A 6712-nucleotide genomic window follows, 5' to 3' on the forward strand; every position below is an offset into this window, starting at 1 on the left:
TGAGCCAATATTTGCAACGCTAAGATTTCTAAGTCCACATAAGGGTCTCCAGACTGTTTGTAATTCCCCATTATTTATGTTGAAATGATGGACCTGATTTTCCTTCTCTTTGACTACTAATCAGTAAAAATCCTTTTGCTAGGGTGAACTGGTTTTCAATGGCCACCCTGACCAATATATTTGTTAGCCTCAGAGACATAAGCACTTTAAAGAGATGCTTTCTTCATTGTCTAAGGTAGAGTTTTATGAGTAGTAACGGCAAATACAACCTGCTTTTACCTCTGGGCAGGTAAACACAGCTGATTATACTGACCTCTCCAATTTTCCCTCCATGTGCTGGTAATTCTGACCCCTTCATGTCCTATTTTTAGATATTAGGTTCGAATCCAGTTGGAACTGACCTCTAAGGTGAATATGAACAAATTAAAGGGTAAAAGATCTGGCAGACATTTGACACATCCCCCACGGGCCCTGAAATAATAGGAAACAAGGAAACCTAAGAGACCAGCTTCTTGGGCAAGAATGTGAGGCGTGTTTGACATTGCTCGGACGGCACGGCTGGAGTGAATACACTTGCTGTTCTGGAAAAGCTGATGTGGGTTTGATGACATTGCCCGGACGGCACGGCCGAAGTGAATACACTTGCTGTTCTGGAAAAGCTGACGTGGGCTTGAAGCCCCAGCTGTGATAATAAGACCACGTGACCTGTGACGACGTCTTGACTGAATTGGTCTTGAATCTAATTATGATGTTAAACAGAGGTGTTGAGCCTACGAAATGAAGGCATGTCTGGAAGAAGAGACACAGCAACATGTTACAGCCAAACTAGAACCTAAAACCCACAAGCGCATGTCATCGCACCTGCTATTTGTTTCTGCCAGAGCTGTCATCCAGTGATCTAGAGATGAGAAAGGGGAGCAACAGCTCTGAAAAGCAATGACGCGTGGTGGGGAGCGAAGGCCGGTCTGGGGCTGAGAGTTCAGGCTCCTTGTTGTCTTATTTCTGCCCCTTCAGTGGTGCTCCCTGAACCTCACCCCACATCTGAGAAACGGCGGGTTCCGCTGACAGCACACGGATCTCTACTCTTTTCTATTGCAAACAAAAAAACTACTGAGTGGTATTCCTTAGATCTTGAGCAATATTACACGCCGAAAACTATGTCCTGCTAAAAGTGAAAAGGTATTTCTCCTGCCCCATGTCTATTGCACACACTTAGTAAAATCTCTCGCTGTGTCAGTATCTCTGGAAGGTCCTTAGCACTCACCAGGATCAGTGGTTGCCTCTAGGAATGAAATGGGACGACGGAAGACCCAGGGAGCAGAGGCAGGAGGAGACACTCATGATGCACCTTTTGGCCCTACGCAGTTATTTTCCACGTGCGTGGAGTGCCTTGTATTGACCCAGAACTAGTAATTATGATACCTTGGATTTATATAATTACAGTAATTCAAATACCTTGCATTTATATAATGTTTTGCAGCTGTGACAACGTCTTCATGTCAGTTCTCTCATTTGAGTCTCTGTGGGTTGCATGAGGTTGCATTACTAGCTCCATTTTGCCACTGGGGAAATTGAATTCAAAGGGCTTTAGAGATTTCCTGTGAGGAAATATTGGAGGCCAAGCTAAAACGTCAGCTTCCAAACACTCAGCAAATCTTTCTTCCACCACACCACATTACTCTCAAGGAGGAGGGAGAGGAGAACTGAGGAAAGAAAGCCAAATTTTTTCCTTCAAAGGTAAGTAGTTAGAATCATCAGTTTGGGAATGTATTATCAGTAAATGAACCAAAGGGATCTTCCTGAGGCCAATTTAAAATCCAATTCAAATTATTTGAATTATTAAACAACAAGATGTCTTCCCTTTGCGTCCAATTCAACAAGCATCAATAACAGCATAAATTTTAATTATCTGGGAATAATTAGGAACACATTTCTTTCCTATCACTCTTAGGGCCAAAACACATTTCTAAAGTGAAACCTAATCTAAGAACTTTCCAATACAATACCATGTAATTGGGTAATTTTAAAATATATTTTGAAAATGAAATCTCCAAGCCTCATTCATTAACAGACTCTGATATTCCCTTCAGTCACTATCATGGCTAAGAAAGCAACTCCAACCCACACACTGCAAATATGAAGGACCACAAAAGGCAGGCAGGCTCTGGTCTGTGTAGAGAAGACGAGCGACTGTGTTCCTAAGCATGAAGGACCACGAAAAGCAGGCAGGCTCTGGTCTGTGTAGTGAAGACCAGCGATCGTGTTCCTAAGCATGAAGGACCATGTGAGGATCCCGGACACCTACTGCATGAATGTATTAGCCCTTTCAGGTCTAGGGACCTGGTAACCCTTTATTACTTGTACTCTGACTTTCTTCCATTTCTTTCCCAGTCCATAAATGTAACTTATGTGACTTATTAACCCTGACGGTTTGATCAACAATAGTAAGCTCTAGTTTCAGTCCTAGTGTTGGTGCCCCTACTGCAGACATGGGATAAAGTCAAGGGCTAACCACCCTTACAAATTTACACTTTTCTAAAGGGTGCCTTGGGAGAGAGGGAGTGCAGAGCAGAGAAAACCTACCTGTGCAACTGAGAAGGCCACTCAGGCCACGGGGACAGAGCAGGAATGCTCTCAGGAGTGTCCCCTGCACCTGAACTTGATTTCTTGCCATCGCCTTCCGCCTCCTACCCAGTGTCTCCTGCACAGTCAGCCAAGTGTTTCCACGGTACCAGCCATACCTGATGCCACGAGACTCACTACACTTGGAAGCTCTTCAAGGTGGGACTTTCTGTCTTCTTCAGTGTTTCATTCTCAGTAGGCAACACAGGACCTTATACTGAAAGGAAATAAGTGCAATGTCCTAACAGGTGCTTCTGGAATAAATGAGCATTTGAAAGGACAATAGATCTAGAAAAAACAGAAAATATACACTGGACATATTTTAGTGGCTGAGAGTATTGAATGGGAAAACAGTGAGATTTTACAATTGTGTGGGTATCATAAATTCTTCCTATATAACATCTGATTTTGCCCTTATCACAGAGAATTCATGAAACCAAAACTATCTCCCTCAAAATGTCTTCCTAAACATGAAAACAAATTATTTGACTTCATAATGCCACTTGTCACCCCAAAGTGTCTGACCCTTTCACTAAACATTACTGAGTATTAAATAGGATAGATATAACTTATCTGAAATTCACTGAATATGATTTTCAAATGCTGTAATTTCTAAAAATAATATCTAGGCTGCCTTTAATTCCTCATGTCAGTAATAATTAACGTCCCTACAAAGCTTACAGGGAATCAGATACATTTGTTTATAACATATTGAAGAATTTTTAAACAACCACAGAATATGAATATAATAAGATAAAATATTAAATATTTCAAGGCATGCTTATCTTTGTGAACTGAATCTTGGAGAAGCAGGATTGAACATAAGAGTTATCTTTCAGGCTCCACCACCTACAGGGGACACCCTCCCTTTCCCCCATGGACCACCTGTCTAACCTGAGTCAGTCTCACATAGAAACCAGTCATGGCCCTGCCTTCGCCCCCCTTGAGATCACCCGAGAGGATGTTTCCAGCTCAGGCAAGCATAACTGACACTCACTCTGCATGCGACAGCAGGGGAATGACCTTACAAGAAACTAATGGGCCTCGCTTCTGGAGAATCACTGTCAGAGCCTGTAACATAAGATAAATCACAGCCAAGGATTTTTGAAAAGTTTCCTGATGAGAGAACCATGACCTTTTCAAGGGTAGTGATGGATTGAACAGGGCAAGCAACATGTAGATGTTTTCAAACAAGGCTGGCAAAAGAAACAGTGATATATATCTTCCAAAGTTAGCTAGAATACCCGGCTGGTGTCCCAGTCAGGAAACACAGGGAAAGGTTACATCTGTAGGAAAAAAAAAAAAAAAAAAAAACTTGTTAAGCAAAACGATGCAGTTAAAAACCACGCTCACTGTAAGAAATGCGGTGTGGGCCAGTGGGGACTGTCATGTCGAAAGTGCTCAGTGTTCTCGAAGCTGGACGGCCAGGTGTTTTCACACACAAGGGCCGTCCCTGCTTGGCCATGGGATAAGCCTCTGAGTGGAGACCCAGCAAGGAGCTCTGAAGTCTGCGTGGGGGGTGGAGGGTGGGAATCTTGTTAGAAGCTCTCCCTGGTGTGAATTTATGAAGCCCTGTGCAGACTGTGACTTTTATAATAATAACTTAGCTGGTTTTAAGCTCACGTCGCAGATTTCATTACAGGCTGCTCCTTAATGAGCATTGTAATCTGGAGGAAAGAATCCAAATTCTTCAGTCACCACCTAACTCCACATTCACTACCGTGTTGTGCAGAGTGGAGTCCAAAAGCAACAACTGTGTTTATTTCTCCATAGAAAATAAACCTCCACCAAGGCACGTCTGTCCTATTGTTTTTTATTCTTAACTAGACTTTTAATATAATTGTTGGTTGCACTGATTTCAGCTTCCCCACAGGATGCGATTGGTTTTCTGTGGCATTTCACTCACACTAACCAAGAGAGACATCAGACAGTTAAAATACACTCTGGGCCAAAACCGAGGGCAGGGGAGAGGCGGGCAGGCCAGGCACAGCTCTGCTGAGGCACTGGTTGGACACATTGAGTTGAAGGGTTTCTACTCAAAACACCTGTCTCCCTGCCAAGGTGAAGGCTAGATGGTAAAAAAGGAAGTTCCTCTCTTTTCTAATAAACCTAGGCTCTCTGCATAGGAAGCGCCCTAAAGGCCCCCAGCTCTGACTCCCAGAGCAGAGCCCAGACTCTGCTACTTTGAACGGACATGAAGCTTTATGCCCCTGGCCCTGGATAATGCAGATTTCTCCTCCTGCAGCACCGCCAGCAGCAACGGCGTGTCCTCCACAGTTAACTGGAAGCCTCCAACCCACACACTGCAACCAGGAGACCAGGACTCAGGTTTTTTCTTCCAGAAATTCCAAGTTGGTGATGTATTTTTATGTGACATTAGCAAGAATTAAACTAACGTCTCTTTGCCTGGACTTCTTTTCCAGAAAGTGTCCTATGTGGTGAAGGGCGAAGGAGTGAAAGGGGGCTAGGAGGAGAGTATATAATTTAGTCTTGAGATATGACAGTGGTATCAATACTGTTGTGCACACGGAGCTTTACAGTTTTAAATATTATTTTATGTGAACATGGGCTTAATCACAAATTAGCCAAAAAAGACAACTGATGCTTAAGCCTATCACTTCGCTAAATACATATAGGAATAGCTGTATTTCAATAAGCATAAAGACAAGAATAAGGATGAGATCATATCCTTGGTTGAAGCAAACTTTGGCTTAGTTCTCCATTGAATATTTTATTACAGGAATCAAAAAGTTGAGAAGATTCTGTTCTGCCGTGTAAACTAAAAGCCACCCAATAGATGAGAAATTGAAAACCACAAAGCTTGGGGGGAAAAATGGATGCTTTGGAGCAAAAATTTTTCCATTAAATTATGCCAATAAACCTAGGACCTTGAAAGTTACTATGCTCAGATATATTTCAAAAGGAAGAAAATGCTCTTTTCAAACTAGGGACTAGAAATTGAATGTATAGATTAGCAAGATTTTTTAATTCTACTAGGATAAATAAACCAATTTATTACTTCCTGTTAATTCAATATCAATCTGTTTGAATTGGATTAACATTTTTAAATATAGAAGATACCCTTGCAAAGTATTCAATTAAAATAAAAACAAGCCTAGGTATATGTCTATCTCTATCTTTTCTAAGCTTTCCAGATGCATACCACATATTTGTTTTCCCACTGGTTGTGTAAGAATACCAAACATTAATTGAGGGTTGTTATATCAAAAAGAGTAAGAACAACTCCCAAGGTGTGAAAGCCATGGGAAGTCGCTGAGCTCAAGTATTCACCTCATACTAGTTAAAGTTAGGGATAGTACAAGAGGAAGGGTTGGGTTAAAGTGTAGGACCCCATGTTACTGCAATGATTGGAAGCTCCTAATTAACAGGAAGTATGGAGTGGAATAAAGCGAACTTATCATGAGGACCCCGGTGTTCCCTGTAGTACTTTCTCCTCCTCTCTACTGGACACTCTTTTTCTTCTTTGTCTTTTTCCATTAAATAAAAGCAAGCCATTGATATGATTAATATGATTCAATAGACTGTGGATTGAGAATCAGAATTTTGGAGTTGTTAGTAATTAACAAAGTAATCATCCAAGCATTTGATTTCACTGTGAATGATAGCAGTTGAAATGATGATTTCTTGTTATTCCTTGATTCTACATTTAAAACACATTATTTTCCAATTTTATTTCAAGGAGGAATAAAATAGGAGAGAGAAAATGTAAAGCAAATGGGAATAAAGAAAGAAGCTTAAAATTAAATGCAATACATAATCCCAGGATTATCTTCAAACAATTCTTAAATCTTAGTTTGGTTGTGTACAGATTAATCTATATAGGCCCTCCTTCTGGGATTTTCTTATGTATAATAGAAATATTGATTCCACTAAGACCTCTGTCTCTCTTGGCTGTTAGAACTCCAGATGTCAATAATGCAGAAAAAGGCAAAAAGTGAACATCTTTGTCAAGAGTCATGGATAAAGCAGCCTCTCACTGTACAGTGAAGGGAATATCCTCCTCTGCAGCTAAAAGATGACTCAATTTCTAAGTTGTTATTTCCACCCAAATATCACATTCTTACAACGT

The 6712-nt window shown here is 41.1% G+C and overlaps 1 long non-coding RNA gene across 1 annotated transcript; it reads left to right on the forward strand.

Annotated features, from left to right (window-relative positions):
• The first annotated feature begins 2540 nt into the window (after window positions 1-2540).
• Window positions 2541-4417, forward strand: LOC117084881. The gene is made up of 2 exons (XR_004437730.1): window positions 2541-2781; window positions 3398-4417. It is a non-coding gene; the product is annotated as an uncharacterized LOC117084881 (long non-coding RNA).
• Window positions 4418-6712: the final 2295 nt, after the last annotated feature.

The sequence above is a fragment of the Trachypithecus francoisi genome, unplaced genomic scaffold (genome assembly GCF_009764315.1).
Source record: "Trachypithecus francoisi isolate TF-2019V2 unplaced genomic scaffold, Tfra_2.0 Lachesis_group1, whole genome shotgun sequence".
NCBI lineage: Eukaryota > Metazoa > Chordata > Mammalia > Primates > Cercopithecidae > Trachypithecus > Trachypithecus francoisi.